Source organism: Schistocerca piceifrons, chromosome X (genome assembly GCF_021461385.2).
Source record: "Schistocerca piceifrons isolate TAMUIC-IGC-003096 chromosome X, iqSchPice1.1, whole genome shotgun sequence".
NCBI lineage: Eukaryota > Metazoa > Arthropoda > Insecta > Orthoptera > Acrididae > Schistocerca > Schistocerca piceifrons.
This window is the reverse complement of record NC_060149.1, coordinates 455,087,867-455,114,580: the sequence shown is the minus strand read 5'-3', so window position 1 is coordinate 455,114,580 and position 26,714 is coordinate 455,087,867.

The window sequence follows — 26,714 nt, the reverse complement described above, 5'->3', positions numbered from 1 at the left end:
GAAATGACAGGACACACTCTCGCAAATACTGTAGATTCAGGTTTTGGGTCCTCACCGTTTTCTCAAATAAGTCAAGACACATTTCCGGCTTGTCAAAATGTGAATGTGGCCGGTGCCAATTCACTGCCGAAAAGCACTGAGGAACAAGTTTCAGATACCAGTGCATTGCTATTACAATCAATACAACACATGGGACAAACACAGCAATAGCTTCAAAAGTTAAACACAATGGAACAAAACCTTCAAAAGTTAGACACAATGGAACAAAATCTTCAAAGGTTAGACACCGCACTTGAACAAACACGTGAAGATTTAACTACTGAGTTACATAAAATCGAATTGAAATTTCAATAAGTCTGTAATGATGTAAAAACACAAATTTTGGAGTATTTCCAACCTATTTTTTTGCGGAATGAAAATATATTACAGAATCACGAAGCAGCTGTGAAAGAACTGCAATCTATTTTTCGTGAAAAAGACGAGATCTTGCAAACTAAGATTGACTCAGTTGCATCTACCGATTCTTCTACGCAACTTGCTGAAACTCAGGAAAACTTAAAGGACACAGTAGATACGATTTCAACACAAATGGACACTCTGAAACTTGGTTCAGAAAAACACATTGAGGAAAGTAGCCGAACTTTCGGATCAGTTCACTAACTTATCTACAAAGTTGGATGATGATCTGAATCTCACAAGACCTGTAGCCTTTACTGACACAGAAGAGTATGAACAAATTAAGAAATTCAAACAAAATCAGAATCAAATCAATACGCAACACAAAAGAGACATCCGGGAAGTACAAGATCAGTTGACACAGGTAATACAAGAATTACATATTTCAGAGGAAACTCGCGCTCCAATGCGGGAAGAGGGACATAGAAATAAGAAACAGCCACAAAATAATAACACAGGGCACTTCGGAAATTAACAAGGAAATTGGCAATGTGCACCGAATTTTGAGATGGAACCGCTGAAACGACATAACAATGACCGATATGCGACACGCTGACATGATGAATTTGACTATAAGCTGTTTATTACTACATGTAAATTCAAAACGCTTAAGAATTCCGGCAATGACAATCATCCACACGTGTGGCTTCATCAATTCTCTCATTGATTTCCTCCCAACTTGTCATCAGAGCACAGATTACAAATTATGTTTGGCTACTTAGAGAATGAACCAGCTGTAAGAATGCAATCAGTAATTCATGATTGCCACAGTGAAGGAGAATTTTACCATGCATTCCTCTCAGCATATTGGTCTCAAGCCACACAAGACTGAGTGAAACATAGCATCATAATGATGAAACATGTCGAACAATCTGAATTTTCCAGCACAAGAATCAGTACCTGTCAAATCCTTACAGCCCCTCAGAACTCATCCGAATTCGCTTAATCAAATTGCCTGAACATTTACGACATATTATTTTGGCAGGATGTGGCAAAGGCGACATTGAAGATTTTCAGGGACTGTTGCTAGAATTGCAAATTGACACTGACAATCACGGAATGCGAAAACAGGAACACAACAAGTACAGGTTACATCCCTCAAAATTCCGCAAGGAAATAAATATATACTGGACACAACAAGGCTATTCTTACAACGTAAATTGTGACCAAAACAGACACCACCTGTATGACAACCGTTGACAGAGTAGTAATAATTACAGGGAAAGATCACCTCTCCACAGTAATGGCTATCACAGAGACAATCAGAGAAACAGCAATATGGGAACCAGAATAATTAATGTCAAGGGAGACAGAATAACTTCAGACGCAACAGTCCACGAAGCAGTTACGATTCAGGGAGAAATTCTCCACAACGTGACCGACAAGAAAGATACTATGGAATCTACCGACATGATGACAGACGATATGATCGTAACAACAGACCTGAATTGCATCAGAACTGGCGGGATTCAAACAGGACAGGGCCCTCTTGACAAGGTGAATTTGTAGAAGTTAGCTCTCCAAATCCCAATAACGACGTGCGCCAGCAAAGGGACAGACAATGACTCACACCGCAAGCAGCCACGTGCGCCGGCTCGGCTTCAGGAAAATAATGTAGATGCTAACATTGAGAATAATTTTAGCATTCCTTACCGACATATACGATATGACATTTGCGTTGAAACTGAAACTCTGCATACTAGGAAGAGTAAAGGATTGTTCCACATTTTACATGAGAAACCGTTTATTGAGAGATAATCTGGTGTTTAACTTAGTCTTTGTCACAAAATTTTTCACTTCACACTGCTAGTACAATTTGACACACTGAGAAACTGTTACACGCAACTATAACTATCCAGTCTAGAACCTAGGGAACATATTTTGACAGAAATTAGGAATGCATTGTTATAGTGAAAAGACGACACAGTGTTATTGTGTGTGTACATTCTTGCTTGTTATTTGCACGATTATGTAATGAATATAAGGCTCACATACTTAGAACATGTACCAGTACTACTAATGAGATATTAATGCAACATTTTGGTTTACTTGAAAATACATTCTGGATTTAAAATACTCTCTGAGAAATACCAGATGACACAGTGGTTTATTTATTTGACAGCTACATGATTATATCACGACGCTACTAATGAGTGACACAATTTATATTATTGCTTTTGCGTTGTATCTGCGTTACATCTGCACAGTTTTTCTGTATTATTCTGGAAAGTAGAACAAGTTTTAGTAGTAACTTTTGTGGTATAGCTACAGTGAGATAGCATTTTCATTAGCACAACAATATGTTACATTACAGGACTTTCTTCATCATGGCAATAAGCATAATAACTACGATATCTATATGCAAAGCATTTGACTATGTTTATGATGAGGTGAGTACATTGACTTCAGCAGAACTTTGCTTACAGAGGACGATAACTATGACACTTCCACATAATTATCTTACAGCAAGACGCACATTTAGCGCTGCAGGACACACATTTGGGGGATTAATTTTGTACTTAAAACATTTATTTTTAAAGATTTTTGAATTACAAATAAAGTTTTCTGTGATGCATTTCGTTCCATTGCTGCAATCTGTAACATCTGAGGGAATAATTACATTAATCCTCAGGGGGGTACACGCTTACTTTGTGTACCATGTGTTTGGCAAGCACAAGGAGCCCTAGCTAATATGGTATTTGCTTATACAACTTTACACATTGGTATCATATTTCTCTAACACAGAATTACACAGCTATCTGATTATTTAAGAGAGAAAGCAACATTTTTTTCACTATGTCAGTGACACATGTTTACGCAATTACACAGTTGGATAACTTCACACTTATGAAACTGTATTTTGTCTGTACTTTGTGAACTGTTCATATTTTTTTGGAACCATTGTGATACTATGAGAGCTTAGAATGATATATTTGGTATGGCATCATGATTTGTAAATTACATTTGAGGTAGATGGCGCTGTTGAAATGAGCAGAGAATTTTTCTTAGGTCTTAAAATTATTGAAAGAAGCTTCAATGGTTTCGAGATGTGATTGATCTGTTGTGATGTTATTACTACAATGACAATGCATATTATGCTGTTGAGGTATGTTTATGATCAATAAGCTGATGCTAAATGAGGAGTTTGATTATGCTATGTATTTATTATGATGAAATATTGAAGAAGTGTCGACGAATATGTATATGTGTAATAAGGTAAGGAATAATGAGTAGTGGTTAGGGACTCTGACTTGTGAAAAAGGGTGTTGGAAACCAAGAATCGTACTTTAAGAGTTATGATATGTGTGTAAATGCGTGAATGTATCACAATGCCGACGAATATTTTTTGGACACTATTAAATATATAGGATTTTGTTTCTACCATGTTGAAATAAGAGGAAACATCCATGAAATGAAGTTTTGGGTTGGACTGCGGTACCAACAGTTACACGGAAAACAAACCCAGTCTTTTCCTCCTATGTTATTCAGCTATGTGTTTGTGTACTCTTGTGTATTTGTATTTTTACTGTCTTTATGTGTTTAGCTAATACAATTTATGTAGTAGAATTTTTGTAGTACTAAGCTACATTCACTATGAGGAGGAATACTGTTATCCTCAAATATAATTTGCATTCATAATATGTTATTTTCTTTGTAAAGTGTTTACACATTATTAATTCTGTTCTGTTTCAATTCCCATGTGTGAAATTAATGTTTCAAAAACTATACTAATTATTTTACTTATTTACTTATGTGATAATTCCTGTAACGCTAATGTATATGTTTATCTCTATTCATTTGTAAAGCCTGTATTACTACCAATGTTACGTGTATTATTATGTTTTTAATGATGTTTTCTGTATCTTTGTAGTTGTATTCTAATGTAATAAAAGTATAATGGACACCAGTTCATCAAATTAAATAACTTGTAAGCATACATTTCACTGCACACATTTCTGTTGGTCATAGTATATGCACAATATGTGGAAAAAGAGGACTGTTAGTGTTTGCACATGTGTTAAATATTCAGCAAGGGACTGGATAACAGCATTGCTGGTTCTAAGGACATTTCAAAAAAAATTTTCTGAGTGCACAAGTGGTGGTTCATGGACTTGCTATATTGTCCCCAAGACTCTTTGATGGTGATTGTGATCCTGCACAGTCACAACTGATGGCTGCTGGCTGTCTCTACAAGTACTACAGTTGGCCTGCATCTTTGATGGCCCACCAATACCATTATCTCTACAAGGACTACAGTGGGTCTACACCTTTGATGAGTCACCAATACCATTATTTCTACAAAGACAATAGTGGGTCTGCATCTTTGATGGCCCACCAATACTGTAATCTCTACAAGGACTACAGTGGGTCTACATCTTTGATGGCCCACCAGTATCATTATTTCTACAAGGACTGCAGTGGGTCTACTCCTCTTGTAGCCCACCAATACAATAATCTCTACCAGGACCACACTGGGTCTGCTCTGTGATGAACTACTTACCAATACTCTTAAAACTTCAACTGACTCTGCATGCCAAGAGTCAGCACTGTCTTTCTGTTGGAAGGGCAACACTACTTCTTCAAGACTTCATGCAAATCCACTACTTCTGTGTGCAATTTCTTTTACTAATGAGACTTTGCAAAAAAAGTGATATTACTATTATGATGAATGATGAGGACTATCTTTTTGGACTGTGGGAAAATTTTAGGTTTTGACCAACATTGTATCAGTAAGTGTGTGCATTTGATTTCTTTATTATTGTAAATATGATTATGAAAAATTTTTCCAAATCTGTATTGGCCACTGCCCTAAACAATTTGTAAAATTTTTTGTGGGGGCATGAAAGCTATGTAAGTAGGCAGTTTAGGTTTTTATATTGGTAAAGTCACATAGCGCACAGTATGAAAATCACTGGCTGTGCTGTGTGCAGTCTGTGGGTGGATGGCATTGTTGTAATATTCGCTATTGTAGTGTTGGGCATTTGGCTGTTAACAGCATGTAGCGTGGTGCAGTTTGAGGTGAGCTGCCAGCAGTGGTGGATATGGGGAAGTGAGATGGCGGATTTTTTAGAGCAGATCATCTGGATGTGTGTCCAGCAGAAAGAGTACATTTGTAAGAATGGATGTCATGAACTGCTATATATATTATCACTTATGAACACTATTAAGGTAAATACATTGTTTTTTTCTGTATCAAAATATTTCATTTGCTAACTATGCCTATCAGTAGTAAGTGCCTTCAGTAGTTTGAATCTTTTATTTAGCTGGCATTATTTGCACTCACTGTATTGCAGTAGTTCGAGTAACATCGATTTTTGAGAGGTAAGTGATTCATGAAAGGTATAGGTTATTGTTAGTAACGGCCATCTTTTGTAGGGATTATTAAAAGTCAGATTGCGTTTCACTAAAAATATTGTGTGCCAGTTTAGCGTTGATTAGAATAAGTAAAGAGAGTACTGTCTGAGTACGTTCAGTTTTGCTCAGCAGTTTGAAAAGCAAATAATGTAAGAGGTTTATCAGCACAGTAATTCATTAATTTTTCAAAGGGGACATTTCACATGTTTTTCTCAAATTTTCCAATACATCAGCTAACAATGGTACACGAGTTTTAGACACAAATTAAGATATTCACCAAAATAATTTTTTAAATCGTATACAACATAATTTGCATGTTTATGATTTTCATCAATTTCGTTACAATCATGTAATTTTTTGTAGAATTTTTCTATTTTGGTTATTGTGTTTCTTTATATTTTTTCCCAGTATCTATTTAATCATAGGGACTAAAACTGTCTCTAATTGCTAAATTAAATAATTGTGGAGAAAAATACATCATCAATATTATAATAAGGTAACTTTTCCCAAAAATTATATTCTACTTCTGCTGTAAAATTTTCTACAATTTTGTATGATTTTCCCCTTTTCAGGTATATAATGTTTAACAACATTTGTATTATTTTCATTACTTCTTCTATATAATATCTAAAAATATTTGTATAATTTTTACTTACCTCACATTTATAATTTCTAGCAATAATTGAACTGTTTCTAATAAATGTAATTAAATCTCCTTAGATAAATTTGAAAATTCTCATTAATTATATACTTTAAAAAATTTACAAATACTAGCAATAGTGATTTGTTTTAGTTGCACACAAGTGTATCTTCCATTTTGTTCTTTCATTTATTACAAAAAACTGATTAGATTTGTATAAAATATTTTTAACAAAATGATAAGGGTTATTATTTAATAAATATTTAAACAAAAAGGAGAACTAGTTTATTACTCATTTTATCAATCAATAGGTTTTTATAGAATTAGTTTTTTAAAGATCTAGTTTATTATTTAGTTTAACAATCAACAATTTAACAACTTAGTTTAACTATCAAATAGTTAAACATTTTACTTAAACAATCTCTTTAATTTTAAAGAATTTGTTTTAATGATTAATTTTTATCTGAAAGGATTATTATTTAAAAAATAATACATCATAAAGTTAAAGCTTTCTTATTCTTAATATTTTCGAAAGCACACTTCTTACATAATTTATTATGTTTATCTTTATTTGAATAATTAGCGTTAAACAATTTCAATCTTTAATCTCTTGGCAACTTCTACATTTCTTTGTAGATGTAGATGTGCCTCTAGTTACTACTTCTACGTTATTAATTTTTAATCATACTTTTTAATGTTTTTGACTTGTAGCTCATTGTAACTGTACCTTGAAATAATATTTAGCAAGTCTTTTTCCACATTCACAAGCAATTCGATTTACATGATATTTATTTATACAAGTTCTACATTTAGTTCTATAAGCATTTTAGTATATTTTTGTAAAGTAAAGTTATCAAATCATTTCTCTGTATTACGATATCTACAACATTTTGATTTAACAGAAAATTCTTGTTGATCTTCCTCCATCTACTTGTAAAGTAATTTTTAGATTTGTGAAAATATAATTATTATAATTTTTTCAATTGAAATATATAATTGATAAGCAGCATAATTTGCTGTTTCAGTATAATATGCTGCTTCACCATAATATGCTACTTCATCTTGAGTATGAAACATAGCATAAATTTTAATTATTTCATTTTTTCTGGTTCTTTATTTTTAATAGTAGTTCTACAAAGCAGACAGTTTTGTTCTTCCTTTACCCATTCATCAATAAATGTTTTATGAAAAATGTGATTGCAGTTTGTTTTAAGAAATTGATTATTAGTTTTATTACTTAACCAAACAGGACCATCAGTAACGTTTTCTGATTGCTCAATTGCTTCATAAGATTATTTTTCTTCAGTTTCTTCTCCATTTGTAAGAAATAATTTAGATCTATAAAAAAATAAAAAAGACTAATTTTCAATGTATCATTTAGCTATAAGTACAAAATCACTTTTTTTTAAAAGATAGCCGTACTGTAGGTGCAACCACAATGGAGGGGTATCTGTTGAGAAACCAGAGAAACCTGTGGTTACTGAAGAGGGGAGCAGCCTTTTCAGGAATGCAACAGTCTGGGTGGTTGACTGATATAGCCCTGTAACACTAACCAAAACGCCCTTGCTGCGCTGGTACTGCAAATGGCTGAAACCAAGGGGAAACTACAGCCATAATTTTTGCCTAGGGCATGCAGCTTTACTGTATGATTAAATGATGATGGCGTCCTCTTGTGTAAAATATTCTGGAGGTAAAATAGTCCCCCATTTGGATCGCCAGATGGGGACTACTCAGGTGGACATAGTTATCAGGAGCAAGAAAACTGGCGTTCTACAGGTCAGAGCATGCAATTCATTAATTATATTCTCAGGAATATTAGTTATCGACATTAAAGCAGTCTTAGATGGCGTTAAATTTTCACCATTTACAAAATATTTTCAATGAATTTTCTCTTTATAGAATCACAGATTGTAAAACTACCTTCAATTAATTGTCTAAAATTTTATTAACTTTTGATTCTAATGATTTGACATAAATTTCTACTGAATCAATTTCAACTAATGCAGTAATGAGACTACTTTTCATATCTTTTTTTCTTTATTATTATGTTGTATAATACCATGTGTAATACCTTTCCTTGGCTTTAAATCCGAAAGAAACTTGTTACAATCTTCTTTATTAACATAATTACTGAGCTGTGTTAGAATGCTTGCGGATCTTTGTTTTGTAACATTTTTTAAAAGTTTTGTCTGTTAACCATCTTTTGCATGTACTGGATTGTTTATATTAGCAAGTCTTTTATGTTTAAAACCAATATACCTTTTAATTATGTTAAAAATAGCATTAAATTTAATTTGAATTAGTTTAATTCCATTAGTTATCTTTGGATCTATTGACGATTGTAGTTGTTTAATAATATATATTAATTTTTCAATTTTTTCTAAATTAAATATAGGTGTATTAAGTACTTGTTCAGTAGGTTTAGTTGGATGTATCTTAGTTCCATAAATGTCCATTTATTAAATCTAAAATATCATTGAAATTATTATCCCCACATAGCTATTTTAAAACAGATAAACATAAATGACTACACATTACATCAGCAAAATTTTGTAATCTATCTGTATTGTAGTATAGCTCATTTTTTGCTGAATAGTTAGCTATTTGTTTTGTTATATTATTAACAAATGAATCACAATCGAATTTTTATCTTTATATTTAAGTAAAAAATCCAATGAGTACCCAGGTTTCCAGATGTACCTGAATTTACTATACCACATTCAATTTTTAATGGTTGATTTACTAATTCATCAATCATGTGTACACCATGAAAGTTTTTAATTTTTAATTGTTTAGTTCGTTTCTCGAAATCAAAAATTACTTAATGCATTAGGATATTTAACAATTACTTACTGAACATTTTTCGTTTTCTTTATTCCATGACCAACTTATTTCCCATTTCTAAGATATTTCATCTTTGTTCATCTAATTCTTTATCATTTTTCCTTTGTTGAATACTATTTGCAATTGCTGCAGAACCTCCAGCTAATGAACCAATTGTTGCTAAATATGTCAAAGCAGCTAATAATAACCGTATAAATCCTTATTCATGTTGTGTTGAACCCTTACCTTCTTTCTTTTTGATTATATATTCAATAATTTAGTTCACAACAGGAATACCTTAAGTGATAAGTAAATTTCCACCAGTTTTTATCTTTCTTTCATGTTTTTGGTTCAGTTAAAAATGGTTCAATTGCATTCAATTGTTCATTACCTTACAGTAATTTATTTTACTTTGATTTATTTTAGTGACTAGGTAGCAAAGTGTAATCAATTATAAAGTTATTCGTTTATATAGTTAAAAAGTAATAAGGAATTTGTATATAGTTAAAATGTGTACAGATGTTTTTATGAGGTTAAAAAGGTATGTAGATTTTTTATGCAGCTTAAAATTTATAAAGATTTTTTGTATAGTTTAAAATTATTATGAATATAATTTATAGTTAAAAATTTATAAATGTTTTTATATATTTAAAAATGTATAAAGAAATTTTTATATTTGAAAGTATAAAGTAGAAAGTATAACAAGGTATTGAAGCTTTAGGTGATAATGTTTTAAAAGCAACTGAAGAAAATGTAGAAGTTGTAAAACAATTGAGTCCATAGAATACCCCCTGTGGGGTCGGGGGTGAGAATAGGCCCATGTTATTCCAGCCTGTCGTAAGAGGCGACTAAAAAGAGTCTCAACTGTTTCGGCCTTTAATGTGATGGTGCCCTAAAGGGGTTTGACCACTACATTTTAAAATTTTCCGGTTGTGCGTACCATTTGGTGAAGGACGGCTTACTTGGAGCATTCTCTAAGCGCCCTAAGATCTGGCACACCTGATATTCTCATGGAATTGGACTTACACCGAACTTCGGGCCACATCAGCCACAGTGTGTTCCGGGTAGCGTACATTCCCTCCATTGTGCACTTCAATCTTTGGCCTCATGATATACATAGATATTTGGCACCAGACATCCAGGATGGTAGGCTCCTCCAGTGGAACTACGACGGTTTATTCCACCATCTTGCTGAGCTCCGACAACTTCTCAGCCTTCACCCTTTCTTCTGTGTTGCTGTTCAAGAAACTTGGTTTCCATCGATGCGAACCCCCGCCCTCCGTGTCTATCGGGATTATTATAAGAACCAGGCAGCTTACAAAAGGGTATCTGGGGGCATATTCATCTATGCCCTTCACTCTCTTCACAGCGAGTCTGTCCCTCTGTAAACACCTTTATAGGCTGTTACTGTTCGGGTGTGGACGCCACAGGCTGTTACTGTCTGCAGTCTCTTCCACTGTATGGTGCTGTCCTGCAGCATGTCCTGGCTGCCCTGATAGCCCAATTGCCGCCACTGTTTCTGTTACTGGGCGACTTCAACGCCCCAGCCCTCTGTGGGGTTGATCAGTGGCAACAGGTCGAGGCTCCACCGTTGAGCTCGACCTTTCCATTTTAAATTATTGTGCCTCCACACATTTCAGTGTGGTGCATGGCACATACTCAGCCATCGACCTTTCGATCTGCAACCCTAGCCTCTTACCATCTGTCCGATGGAGTCTGCATGACGACCTGTGTGGTAGTGACCACTTTCCGATCTTTATGTCACTGCCACAGCGTCACTCTTCTGGGCGCCATTGCAGATGGGCTATGAATAAGGCTGACTGGGACTTGTTCTCCTCCATGGCCGCTATTGCGCCTCTTTCTAATGCAGCCATTGATTCGGTGGTTCACTCGGTCACCATCGGCATCGTTACTGCCGCAGTATCTGCCATTCCGCGTTCTTCTGGGTCCCCTCGGCGGAGGACTGTGTCTTGGTGGTTGCCTGCGATCGCCGAGGCGATTAAAGATCGCCGGCGGGCGCTCCAGCGTCACAAGTGACATCCCTTAATAGAACACCTCGTCGCGTTTAAACGGCTGCGTGCTCGGGCCCGTCGCCTTATTTACGACCACAAACAGGAGTGCTGGGAACTGTATGTCCCCACCATTGGCCTCCATATCTATCCATCGCAGGTTTGGGCCATGATTACGCGCCTCTGTGGCTATCGGTGGCTATCGGACCCCTGTCAGCGCCCCTTCACTCTCACTCAATGGAGCAGTTTGTACTGACTCCGACGTAATTGAAAACCACCTGGCAGAGCATTTTGCCCTAAGTTCCGCTTCTGTGGATTACCCATTGGCCTTCCGCTCCATTAAAGAGCAGTTGGAACGTTGGAGCCTTTCATTTCACACCTGCTATCCTGAATCCTACTATGGTCCATTCACTGAGTGGGAATTCCACAGTGTCCTTGCAGCTTGCCCTGATACAGCTCCTGGGCCAGATCGCATCCTCTGTCAGAAGCTGAAACACCTTTCAGTGGACTGCCAACGACGCCTTCTCGACCTTTACAACCGTATCTGAGTCAAGGGTGAGTTTCTGTCCCAATGGAGAGAAGGCATTGTCCCTGTTTTGAAACCTGGCAAGAACCCATTGGAGGTGGACAGCTACCGCCCCATCAGCCTCACCAACGTTCTTTGCAAGTTTCTCGAACGCATGGTGAGCCAGCGATTGAGTTGGGTACTTGAGTCTCGGGGACTCCTGGCTCCATCTCTGGGTGGGTTCTGTAAAGGCCGCTCTGCCACTGACAACGTGGTGTGCCTGGAGTCAGCCATCCGTAAGGTCTTTGCCCGCCATCAGCACCTCCTCACTGTCTTTTTTGACATGCGGAAGGCGTGACAAACGACATGGCGCCATCACATCCTCTCTACACTTCATGGTTGGGGTCTTTGGGGTCCACTGCCGATTTTCATCCGAAATTTTCTGTCTCATCGTACCTTCCGCGTGCAAGGCGCGGCCTCCCATAGTTCCCCACAAGTTCAGAAGAATGGGGTACTACAGGGATCTGTCTTACTTGTCTGCCTGTTGTTAATTGCAATTAACGGGTGGTGGGAACATCTGTTTCAGCTTCCTTGTATGCTGACGACTTCTGCCTCTACTATAGCTCCATAGCAATTGCAGCTGGTATACGTCAGGTGCAGGACGCTATCCATAAGGCGCAGTCTTGAGCTGTAGCGCAAAGCTTCCAGTTTTTGGCTGCCAAGACCTGTGTTACGCATTTCTGCCAGCGACGCACTGTCCACCCTGAACCGCAGCTGTATCTTGCCTGCAAAAACTAGTTGTTGATAAAAGAAAGAACTATGTAGTACATTATAGAATTTTTCAAAAGTATCTAGCTTTAGGAAAGCAACTCACAAAAATTGATAATGTTTTAAAATTTAAACAAACAAAATGCTTAAGGAAATATATAGATTTAAACACACAGTTAAAAACTAAAAGTACAAACATTTAGAAAAAGATTTCTATAAATTGTTGAGTAATTCTGTATTTGGTAAAATAACAAGAGCGGTGCTGTCAGACCCTCCTGAACGAAAAGACCCACGAGACAACGCTGAGACGCCAGGAGAACGGATGCTGTACCTGGACCACACGTGGGGCACAGACCACACTGCCTCATAGAAAGCGCCTGAGGGAGGAGTGGGAGGGGGATTGTCCTGTATAAACCTTGTGCCAGCCCACCGCTGGTCAGTACATGAGGGCACCTGATGATGGCAATGTTGTCGATTGCCAAAATATTGTGTCCTATGCACACTCAAACCAGGGCGTTCACCCTACATTTATTTTGTCACCTTGTTTAAATTTAGCATTTTCATTTGATATAACGTTATTTATTTTTAAAATTTTTTAGTAACTTCAGTTGGTTTCAATTTTATTGTAGAATGTTTTGTATTATTGTAACCATTAATTAGATATTTAAATAAAATTAACCATATGTAATTTTCTTGTAAAGCAAATTATATCCCCTTTTTTCTCTAAGTGTTCCGTTAAATCTTTCAACAGCAGATGCTTTCAAATCTGAAAAAGTTGAATAACAATTAATGTTATGTGTACCTTATATCCAAAAATGTTCATTTATTAAGCCTAATATATTATTAAATTGTTATTATGGCAATTTAAAACAAATAACGGTAAATTACTACATAATACTACATCAAAAAGTTGTATTAAATCTGTATTGTAGTATAGTTGATTTTTTCCTAAATAGTTAACTAATTGTTTAGGTATATTACCAAAAAATGAAAAAAATAATGTTTTATCATTATTTTTGTAATAACAAATCCATTGAGTGTCAGATACATATGTATCTAAATTTACTATACTACATTCATTTTCAATGGTTTATTTACTGATTCATCAATCATGTATACCTCACGAAAGTTTTAATTTTTTCATTGTTTAGATAGTTTTTCTATATCAAAATGTCTTGATGCATTAGGATATCTATCAATTACTTTTTGGATTTTTTATTCCTTTAACAACTTTTTTCCATTCCTAAGTTATGTCTGTTTTTTTCTACTAAGTCTTATGATTTTTCTTTTCATTTTATCTCGCTTTTGCAGTTGCTGCAGATTCTCCAGCTAGTGAACTAATTGTTGCTACATAGGGCAATTCAGCTATTAATAATGGTAAAAACTGCCCTTCATGTTGTGTTATTCCATTTCTTGTGAAATATAGCTTTTTTAACAACATGAATTCCTAATGTAATAAGTAAATCACCAACAATTGTTTTCACTTCTCTTCTGTTGCTGTTCTTAAGGTTCAGTAAAAATGGTTGTATTGCATTCAGTTGATCATTATTTAACTTTAATTTCATTGATGTTGGTTTTGTTTTGCTGCTAGGTAGGAAAGTATAATCAACTGTAAAGTTATTTATTTATATAGTAAAAAATTCAATACAGCTTATTGTATAGATTAATATTAAAAAAAGATTTATATAATGTTTAAAAATTCTATAAAACTTTTTTATATTGTTACAATTTATATAGTTTAAACATTGTATGAAGATTTATTTATGTAGTTAAATAGTTATATAAAATTTTTGTAAAGTAAAAAAATTATATAGTTAAAATGTTTATTGATTTTTTAAATAGTTCAAAAATACATAAAGATTTTTTATATGGATAAAAATTTATATAGTTAAGAATTTATAAAGATTTTTTACAGGGTTTAAAAATTTGTAAAAGTTTTGTTGTTTACGAATATATAGAGATTTTTTATATAGTTTAAAAATTTATAAATATTTTTATAAAACCCAACGATTTTCATCAATATTAACATTAATTCTCAAACTCAATTTTCGTTTTCCATACATTATTTTTCACCAAATGAAGTATCATTGCATGCATTCTTTCTTTTGGACCTAACAGAAGTTCTTTGTCACCTATATGTCTTTTTTTCCAAATCTTTACCTCTATAAGCAATATCATGTTTTGTACAAGCTTCAGCTAATGGATTTAACGTTTGTCAACTTTAGCTAATCTTTCTTCTCACTTTGTACCTTGACCACAAAATTTATAACCTGGAAGATACAATTCAAATGGCAATTTGGAAGATAAAGTATTTACTTATCCTTTTCTAAATTTATCGCTTTTCCAAAATGTATGGAGAAGATTATTCAAAAATCTAATTAAATAAGGAATTTCTGTTGGATTATCAATTATAAAATCACTAAATTTATTTGTTAACATTTGTGCAATACTAACATTTTCATTATGATAATTTTTATTTTAGGTCTTTCTTCAAAATGCATTAGTGCTAATCTATCAATTAATTGTCTAACATCATTCAACCAACCATATTCAACTTATTTTTCTGTATATCATTTAACTAAACCTTCACCTATTTTTTTGTTTTTCAAGGGAAGTTATATCCGAAGAATCTATAATTTTTCTACTTGAGTTTGGAAAATAATCAACTACTGGTTTTATTAGATATTTATATTTATTACCTCTACCTGATATTATTTTATTTCGATTATCATCAGAATATAATGCTCCTGAATTTAATAATATATCTGCATAATTTTCAAATCTACCTCACCGAACTTTTCATTTATTTTATCAATAGAAATTTGTTTTTCAGTTAAAGTCTCATTCATTCATCTGTTGCATCATATGATTTTTTTACCAATTCTTAATTTATCACCATTAAACTCTACACGTAAATTACGAACATATTTAAGAATACCAACAGGTTTTAAACCAAATACCTAATCTTCTCTATGTTTGATATACTTTAAAATTCATTCAATAACATTTATTGCTTTAGTTTCATATATCTTTTTATTTTCATCTAATTTTTTACTTTTATTTTCTTTTTCCATATTTATACAGTGCATCTTTAATTTTTATTTCACTTAATTCGTAATCATATTTTCGAGGAATATCAACACAAAAATCTGCTAATTATTTAATTGATGATAAATTTCTAAAATCTTCTATATGATGATGATATGTAATTATTTATTTTTCAACTTCTGTATTTTCTTCAGTTGCCCTTAAAACATTATTGCCCAAACCTTCAATATCTGGTTTTACTTTTTCAAGACCATCAGTAGTAGGTTTATTTCCCATTTTATATTTCTCATATTCTGTTCTTTGTGAAACGTCCGCTTTGAACATTTATACAGGACTGTCCTTAAACTGACACACAATGTTTTTAGCGCAACGCAATCTGACTTTCAAAAATTCCTACAAAAGAGTGGCCCTGAGTAACATTAACCGATACCTATCACAAATCACTTACCTCACCAAAAATCTTCGTTACTCCAACTACTGTAAAACAGCGAGCGCCACTACTGCCAGCTAAATAAAAGATTCAAACTATGGAAGGCACTAACTACTGATAGGCATAGTTAGGAAATGAAAGAATTTAGTAGAGAACAAACTATGTATTTACCTTAATAGTGTTGCAAAATCATAATATACGTAACAGATCATGACACCCAGTCTTATAAATTTCCAAACTCCGCCATCTCTCTCCCCACATCCACCACTGCTGGCAGCTCACCTCCAACTGCGCAATACTACGCGCTGTTCACATCCAGCTGCTGCTGCCCAACACTACAATGGCAGACAACAATGCAAACTACCCACAGACTGCACACAGCACAGTCAGTGATTTTTCATATAGAGCGCTACGTGGCGTTACCAATAAGAAAACATAAACAGCCTACTTACATAGCCCCCATGCTCCCCACAAAAAATTTTACAAAATGTTTTGGTCAGTGGCCAATAATGATTTGATAAAATTTTTCATAATTACAATAACAAAGATATCAAATGCACACACTTATTGATACAACGTTGGTCAAAAGCTAAAATATTCTCACAGTCCATAAAGACAGTCCTCATCATTCGTCACAGTAAAATTGCAGTGTTTTTCTCAAAGTCTGAGCAGTAAAAGAAAATGCACACAGAAGTAGTGGATTTCCATGCAGTCTTGAAGAAGTAGTGTTGACCCTTCAACGGAAAGACAGTGCTGACTCTCGACATGCAGACAGGTAATGCGCCACAACAGAGCAAACCCACAGCAGGGTCAGTCGAAGTATAGAAGAATATTGGTAGGTAGGTCATCACAGGGTAGACCCACTGTGGTCCTGGTAGAGATTACAGTATTGGTGGGCCACCAGGGGTGCCGACCCACTGTAGTCCTAGCAGAATTAATGGTACTGGTGGGCCATCAAAGATGCCGACCCACTGTATTCCATGTAGAGACGGCCAGCAGCCACTTGTTGCGACTGTGCAGGTGCACAATGACCATCGAAGAGTCTTGTGGAGAATATAGCAAGTCCATAAACCACCACTTGTCCACTCACAAAAAATTTCTTTGAAATGTCCTTAGAACGAGCAATGCTGTTATCCAGTCTCTTGCTGAATTTTTAACACACGTGCAAACACTAAGAGTCCCTACTTCTCACATATTGTCCATATACTATGACCAACAGAAACATGTGCAGTGAAATGTAACTTACAAGGTACTTAATTTGATGAACTGGTGTCAATTACAATTTTATAACATAAGAACACAATAACAAACGTACAAAACACATCATTAAAAACATAATAATACAGATAACATTTGTAGTAATACAGGCTTTACAAAAGAATGAAAATAACATATACATCAGTGTTACAGGAATTATAAGTACCTACATAAAAGATCAGAATAACTTTCGAAACATCAACTTCACACATGAGCATTAAAACAGAACAGAATAAATAATGTCTAAACATCTTTACGAAGAAAATAACATCGTATTTGAAAAATTCTACAACATAAATCTTATTAGCTAAACACATAAAGACAGGAAAAGACAAATACACAAGGGTACATAAACACATACCAGAATAACACAGGAGGATAGGACAGGGTTTGTTTTCAGTGTAACATTTGGTACTGCAGTCCAACCCAAAACTTCATTCCATAGATCTTTCGTCTTATTTCAACATCTGATTCCACCAAAAAAATCCTATCCAAGCATGCTCTCTGTATTTATATGTTCACATATTTCTTACCTCATTATTTACTTTCAAGAAAATCCTACCTACACCTGCTTTCTTTAGGTTTTTCGTATAACTTCTCAATGTATTTCTTCCAATTCATCGCAACTCATTCTCTTCTATAGTCTACCCCCTCTTAAGCTAACTTAAATCTACTGAGCTCAGATGCTAAACTAAGGGACGAGGCAATGCAGCAGCACAAAACAATTAACGCAAACAGCAATGAAAAAAATGCGGATTTGCGAAGCAAGCAGCATTATAGAAATTAGCAAAGCAATTGCAATATTACAACTAATATAAGGCAATGTGCAGCAAACAATAAAAATAAATCATTAGTAAAACTGGCTTAACAGAATAATACAAAGTCAAATTCAGTAACACTATGCCTGGCAAACAGCAGACATCTAAACATGACATAGCTCAAGCAGAAAAAAAATATTACACTGAAAATGGCCATGTCTAATACCTATGTCACATCTTAACACTAGAGTGATGCATCACGTGAACTTACACTAGCAGATAAGTTACCAAATCGTAAAGAAATTATTTATGCAATTCCTGTGAAGGGAAATGTCTATTTATATGCCCCCGTTTTCTTGGAAGAGGATCATAAATTTCTTATTGACTGGATCTGTAGGCATAAAATAACTATATTAGTACATATATTAAATTTTATTTTAACCAATGCTGCAGTGCAGCTAGAAATTAGATATCAAATGAAATAAGCAACTATGTACAAAGCAAAGCATAAGAACATCGTTCAGTAGCCATGTAGTAAAAAAATATCTCATCTAGAAAGACAGTAGTCATAATTAGGTGTGTAGGCAAACTATTTCTTGTCATTTCATTAGGCATTTCCGTAAATATCAGAGAGTACGATATGTTTCCAAGTAATGAGCGTGTCGTATTTGCGATGCTTTCTACAAAGGAATGTCAGAAGCGAGGTTAATGGCCTCTTTTCTTTTTCTCCACCTAATGGCTTTTTCTCCAGGCGGCTGACCCAGCTGGGCGCCACAACGCATTACATCAAGGTCACTTAGCTTTCTTACCGAAATATTTACAACACCAGTTTCTGCTACAGTGGCAGTGTCATATAAAACATTCACAGGTCGAGAATTTGCGTTACAAATGTGTAGAAACAAAATCCTGTAAATATAAGTGTCCAAAAAATTTTCATCGGCATTGTGGTACATTCACGCATTTACACATATTTCATAACTCTTAAAGTACGATTCTCCGTTTCCAACATCCTTTTTCACAAGCCAGAGTCCCTAACCACTACTCATTATTCCTTACCTTGTGACCCCTATCAATATTCGTCGACACTTCTTCAATATTTCATCATAATAAATACGTAACATAATCAAATTCCTCATATAGCATCAGCTTATTGATCATAAACATACCTCAATAGCATAATACACATAGTCATCGTAATAATAACATCATAACACCTCAGTCAACTCTCAAAATCGTCGTAGCTTCCTCCAATAATTTCAAAACCTAAAAAAAATTCTCTGCTCATGTCAAAGGTGTCATCTGCCTCAAATGTACTTCAAAAATCATGATCCCTTACCAGATACATCATTCAAAGCTCCCATAGTATCACAATGGTTCGGAAAAATATATGAACAGTTCACAAAGTACAGACGAAATACAATTTCGTAAATGTGAAGCTATCCAACTGTGTAATTACGTAAACATCTGTCATTGACGTAGTAAAAAAGTTTGTCTCTCTCAGTTAAATAATCTGATAGCTGTGTAATTATGTGTTAGAGAAATATGGTACCGATGTTGTGTAAGCAAATACCAAATTGGCTAGGGCTCCTAGTGCTTGCCAAACAAATGATACACAAAGTAAGCATGTACCCCTGTGAGGATAAATGTAATTATATCCTCAAGTGTTACAGACTACAGCAATGGAATGAAATGTATCAGGGAAAACTTTCTTTGTAATTCAAAAATCTAGAAAAATAAATGCTTTAAGTACAAAATTGATCACTCAAATGTGTGTCCTGTAGCGCTAAATGTGCGTCTTTCTGTAAGATAATCTAAGGAAGTGTCATAGTTATCGTCCTCTGTAAGCAAAGTTCTGCTGAAGTCAATGTACTTACCTCATCATAAACGAAAGTGAAATGCTTTGCGAATAGATATCGTAGTTATTATGTTTATTGGCGTGATGAAGAAATTACTGTACAGTAACGTATTGTTGTGCCACGAAAAAGGCTGTCTCATTGTTGCTATACCACAAAAGTTACTACTAAAACATGTTTTACCTTCCAGAAGAATTCAGAAAAACTGTGCAGATATAAAACAGAGACACTGCAAAAGCAACAAGGTAAATTTTGTCGCACTTTAGTAGCGTCCTGATATAGTCGTGTAGCTGTCAAATAAACTAACCACTGTGTCTCTCAGAAAGCACCTTGAATCCATAATGTATTTTCAAGTAAACCAAAATGTTGCATTAAAATCTCATTAGCAGTACTGGTAAATGTTCTAAGTATGTGAGCCTTATAGTCGTTACATAAACGTGCAACTAACAAGCAAGAATGTACACACACAATAACACTGTGTCGTCTGTTCACAATAACAATGCATTCGTAATATCTGTTTAAATAAGTTCTCTTGGTTCTTGACTGGATATTTAACTTCAAACATTGTTGCATATTAACAGATTCTAAGTCTGACAAAGCATACTAGTAATGTAAAGTGAAAAGTTATATGGCAAAACAAAGTTAAAAAGCAGATTATCCTTCAATAAACGGTTTTACATGTGAAATGTGGTGTAAACCTTTACTCTTCATAGTATGCAGAGTTTCAACTTCAACGCCATTATCATGTGGTATACGTCGGATTCTGTAAGGTCCATTGTAAACTAGAAAGAACTTGTGACTCAAGTGTTTCTTCTTATGTGACAATGAATGAGCTTTAATGAGAACTTTCTGACCAATATACAATTTCTATGCATTTGCCTTACCGTGTAGTTTTCTCCTTTTGTCTGCTGCAGATTTTATATTTTTAAGAGCCAAATCAATTAGGATTTTGTGTCGAAGTTTACGTGTATTCGGGAAAGGTACAAGCTCTCTGATTCTGTTCGGTGGTTCTTCATTCTTCAGTACACGAATAGGTGGTAAAGCAGTGGAATCATGAGGCATTTCATTCAGCACATTTTGAAATAAGTGTAAATATCTGTCCCAATGCTGATGCTTTCTGTGACAATAAAGTCTGCAAAGCTTATTGATTTCTTTCATAATCCTTTCAGATGGGTTGCAATGTGGTGAGTACAATGAAATAAAAACAGGTTTGATTTTATGATTCCAAAGCATGCGTGACCATACAGCAGATCTAAATTGCGGTCCGTTATCTGAAATGACTTGAGCAACGTGGCCAACTTCACGTAAGAAATTTTTAACAAAGGCGTTGGATACAGATCGTCCAGTGGCTTTACGTAACGCAGTGAAAGAAACAAATTTTGAAGTAAGTTCAACAGCGACTAGAACGTACGAAAATCCATTAAATGTTCTGACAAGGGGTCCCAATAGATCAACTGCAGCAAATTCTTTTAATTTAGAAGGAATGATAGGAAACAACAGATACGATGTGAGATAGTAGATGGTTTAGCCTTTTGACAAAGTTTACAAATAGACAGGACTCTTCGAATTCTCTTTTCCATATTGTTAAAATAAGAAGTCGTTCGAAGAATATGATAACATTTTCGTCGACCAAAATGTGCATAGCTGAAATGAATGTACCAAATGAGCTTATTAACAAAATCGTCAGGAATGCAAAGAACCCATAGCTTGTCATCAACAGTGCAGCGTTTGAACAGTATGTTGTTTCTAACCAGATAATAATGCCGAATCTGTGTGTGTGTCTTTTCATGCCATTTGCTTTTGATGTCTTTCCAAATCGGATCTTTATCTTGTTCATGAGCAATGTCCTTTAAAGATGTGGTGATGAAGTTTTCAAAGGCGACTTTCTGAATGTAAAGAATACTGACATTTTTCTCGAGGTTGCCTTCTGTGTTACTTTTCTCAAGCCCAGCCGGTGCGTGTGACAGTGCATCAGCAACGATGTTCTCCTTCCCGGGAATGTAGACTATTGTGAAGTGGAATTCTTGCAGAAACGATGCCCAACGTTTTAACCTGTCATGATTTAATTTTGAAGACATAAGAAATTGTAATGCACGATGATCACTGTATACTTTTACGTGCTTACCAGAAAGAAAGAAACGGAATTTGTTAAATGCCCAAACGATTGCTAAAGCTTCTAATTCAGTAACGGAATAATTTTTTTCAGATTTTGTTAGCACTCGGCTAGCAAAAGCAATGGTTTTCTGAACAGCAGTGTCATTTTCTGTGGCTTCTTGAAATAAGTGGTCACCAAGACCGACTTTAGAAGAATCCGTGCTAAGGCAGAAATCTTGTGACAGATCTGGATGAGCTAGTATTGGCGCGTTAAGTAGCGATTCTTTCAAAGAATTGAATTCGAACTGTGCTTGTTCGTCCCAGTTCCAAATAGTATTTTTTCCAGTGAGAGAACAAAGTTTTGGTATAACAAGAATTTGCATATTCAGAAAACGACGGTAAAAATTTACGAGACCTAGAAAACTGCGGCCTTGTTTTTTTATGACTTTAGATGATATTAAGGTAAATACATTGTTTGTTCTCTATTAATATCTTTCATTTGCTAACTATCCCTATCAGTAGTTAGTGCCTTCCATAGTTTGAATCTTTTATTTAGCTGGCAGTAGTGGTGCTCGCTGTATTGCAGTAGTTCGAGTAACCAAGATTTTTGTGAGGTAAGTGATTTGTGAAACGTATAGGTTAATGTTAGTCAGGGCCATTCTTTTGCAGGGATTTTTGAAAGTCAGATTGCGTTGCGCTAAAAATATTGTATGTCAGTTTAAGCACAGTCGTGTATAATTGTTCAAAGGGGACGTTTCATATGGAATATGAAACGTCATGCCAAAATAATATGTCGTAAATGTTCAGGTAATTTGATTAAGCAAAAGCGGATGAATTCTGAGGCGCTGTATGGGTTTGACAGGTACTGATTCTTGTGCAACATGTCTTCAAAATATTTCACAAGACTGGAAAATTCAGGTTGTTCGAAATGTTTCATCATTATGATGCAATGTTTTACTCGGTCTTGTGTGGCTTGAGACCAATATGCTGACAGGAAAGCATGGTAAAACTCTCCTTCACTGTGGCAATCGTGAATGACCGATCGCATTCTTTCAGTTGGTTAATTCTCTAAGTAGCCACACATAAATTCCAATCTGTGCTCTAATGACCAGTTGGGAGGAAAACAATGAGAGAATTGATGGAGCCACGCTTGTGGATGAATGTCATTGCCAGGGCCGTGACTAACATTATCCTATACGTTTCACAAATCACTTACCTCACAAAAATCTTGGTTACTCGAGCTACTGCAATAAAGCGAGCGCCACTACTGCCAGCTAAATAAAAGATTCAAACTACAGAAGGCACTAACTACTAGTAGGCATAGTTACCAAATGAAAGATTTAAATAGAGAAAAAACAATGTATTTACCTTAATAGTCATCAAAAGTCATAATATATACAGCAGTTCATGACAGTCTTATATAAAAAATTTCACCGGTCGAGAATTTGCGTTGCAAATGTGTAGAAACAAAATCCTATGAATATAACAGTGTTCAATTTGTTCATACTCTTCTGTGTCAGTGATGGCTACAGGTCTTGTGTCATTCAGATCATCATCTACCTTTGCAGATAAGTTAGTGAACTGATCCGAAAGTTCGGCTACTTTCTCCGATAGTGTACTTATTTCCTCAGTGTGTTTTTCTGAACCAAGTTTCAGAGTGTCCATTTGTGTTGAAATCGTATCTACCGTGTCCTTTAAGTTTTCTTGAGTTTTTGCAAGTTGCGTAACCGAATTGGTAAATGCAACTGAGTCAATTTTAGCTTGCAAGGTGTCGTGATTTTCATGAACAATAGTTTGCAGTTCTTTTATGGCTGCTTCGTGATTCTGTAATGCATTTTCATGACGCGAAAAAATAGGTTGGAAATGATCACAAATTTGTGTTTTTATGTCATTACAGAGTTTTTGACATTTCGATTCAATGTTATGTAACTCAGTAGTTAAATATTCACGTAACAAACTGTTGAGGATGCGATTATGTTGTTCCCATGAAGCTTCTGCTATTAGAACATCGTCCACATATAAGGTGATGTGACGTTTAAAGAACTCAGGTGATATGGAATTTAGCCCGTGAATGGATGCTGCTGAAGAAATGTTCAAACCAAAAGGAAGTTTCCGAAACTGGTAACAAACGCCGAAACATTCTGGATGAAGTTCGATCTGATAAAAGCTGGATCTGAGAACAATAGAAGACAACACTTTTACACCATTAAAATTTTGAAGAAGTTCTTCCAACGTTTGCGGCCTGTCTGTTTCAGGAATGATGATAGTATTGATTTGTATCGAATCTATGACAAGCCCGATCGATCCATTTTTCTTTTCAACAACATGTAATGGATTGTTGTATGAGCTTACTGCAGGCTCAGTAATGCCATCATTAAGCATAGATTGTATTTCTGTTCTAACACGGTCCCTATAATGCGCCGGAATTATATATGGTCTAACACAAAACTTAGTATGCTCACGAACACGAAATTGGTATTGAAATCCCTTGATTGTTCCTGTTTTGTGAGTAAAAACTGTGGAATGTGCTTGTAAAATCTCAAAAAGGTCTTGCCTATCAGTGTCATTGCAATTCTCAATTATTTGAATTTTATTCTGAATTAACTCATTAGTATCAATTATGTCGTCGATATCATCCCTGTCAGTAATTGCAGAGTGATTGTTAGTGTCTAGTTCTGTAGAAAATTCCGAACTGTTGTCTAACAGAAGGTAAAGCCGATTAATTTCCTCATCATGGTTTGAGAGCCAATCTTCAAATTTCAAAGCTATCGACTTACCTTCTTTCTCTAAACTTATTTCAGCATCGTGAAAGTTTAAGATTGCTTTGTATTCATTCAAAAAGTCTACTCCCAATATAATTTCCGTCGACAATAATGGAACAATAAGAAAGTTCATAGAGAAGCAGTGGCTTTGACAAAAGAATTCTAAGTTGGTTTGTTGGCGTAAATCTACACTTTTTCCAATGATTGCACCTTGTAATTTAATCTTACGTAACGGAAGTGTGGGGCAATCGTTCGATTTGTTGCACTTCCTAAAAGCTGTTTCACTAATTACTGAAATGGGACTGCCAGAGTGAAGTACTGCCGTAAATTTTACGTCATTTACTGTAATGTGTATCACAGGATATGCAATGTTGTTATGTTTTACGTCGTGTTCCTGGAGTAAGATGTCTATATTTGTCTTCCATTCTTATGTAATTACTACCTATGGCAGCTGCGTCGTCAGTTTCGTAAGTATGTTTTGTGGCTGCCAGTGGCGTGAGTCATTGCCTATTGTCTCTTTGTTGGCGCGCGTCGTTATTGCGATTTGGAGACCTAACTTCTACAAATTCACCGTGACGAGAGGTCTGTCGTTACGATCATATCGTCTGTCGTCAAGTCGGTAGATTCCATAGTTTCTTTCTTGTCGGTCACGTGGTGGAGAATTTCTCCCTTAGTCGTAACTGCGTGCTGGACTGTTGCGTCTAAAGTTATTCTGTCTCCCTTGATAATGATTATTTTGGTTCCCATATTGTCTGTTTCTCTGATTGTCTCTGTGATAGTCATTTCCGCAGAGAGGTGATCTCTCCCTGTAATTATTACTACTCTGCCAACGGTTGTCGTACGGGTGGTGTCTATTTTGATCACGATTTGCGATGTAAGAATAGACCTGTCGTGTCCAGTTATTGTTTCTGTCGTCACGGAATTGTGATGGATGTGACCTGTAGTGATTGTTTTCCTGTTTTCGCATCCCGCGACTGTCTGTGTCAATTTCTTATTCCTGTAAGAGTCCCTGAAGAGCTTCAATGTCGTCTTTGCAACGTCCTGCCAAAATAATATGTCGTAAATGTTCAGGTAATTAGATTAAGCAAATGTGGATGAGTTCTGAAGGGCTGTATGGGTTTGAAAGATATTGATTCTTATGCAACATGTCTTCAAAATATTTGACAAGACAGGAAAATTCAGATTGTTCAAAGTGTTTCATCATCATGATGCTATGTTTTACTCGGTCTTGTGTAGCTTGAGACCAATATGCCGAGAGGAACGCATGATAAAATTCTCCTTCACTGTGGCAATCGTGAATGACCGATCGCATTCGCACAGCTTGTTCATTCTCTAAGTAGCCACACATAAATTCTAATCTATGCTCTAATGACCAGTTGGGAGGAAAACAATGAGAGAATTGATGGAGCCACGCTTTAGGATGAATGTCGTTGCCAGAATTCTTAAATGTTTTGAATTTACGTGTAGTAATGAAGAGCTTATAGTCAAAATCATCATGTCAGCGTGTCGCATATCGGTCATTGTTACGTCGTATCGGCGGTTCCATCTCAAAATTCGGTGTACCTTGCCAATTTCTTTCATAATTTCCGGAGTGCCCTGTGTTATTATTTTGTGGTTGTTCCGTATTTCTATGTCCCTCTTCCCGTATTGGGGCGCGAGTGTCCTCTGAAATACGTAATTCTTGTATTACCTGCGTCAACTGATCTTGTACTTCCCGGATTTCTCTTTTGTATTGTGTATTGATTTGATTTTGATTTTGTTTGAATTTTCTAATTTGTTCATACCCTTCTGTGTCAGTGTAGGCTACAGGTCTTGTGTCATTCAGATCATCATCTACCTTTGTAGATAAGTTAGTGACCTGATTCGAAAGTTCGGCTACTTTCTCCGATAGTGAACACATTTCCTCAGTGTGTTTTTCTGAACCAAGTTTCGGAGTGTCCATTTGTGTTAAAATCG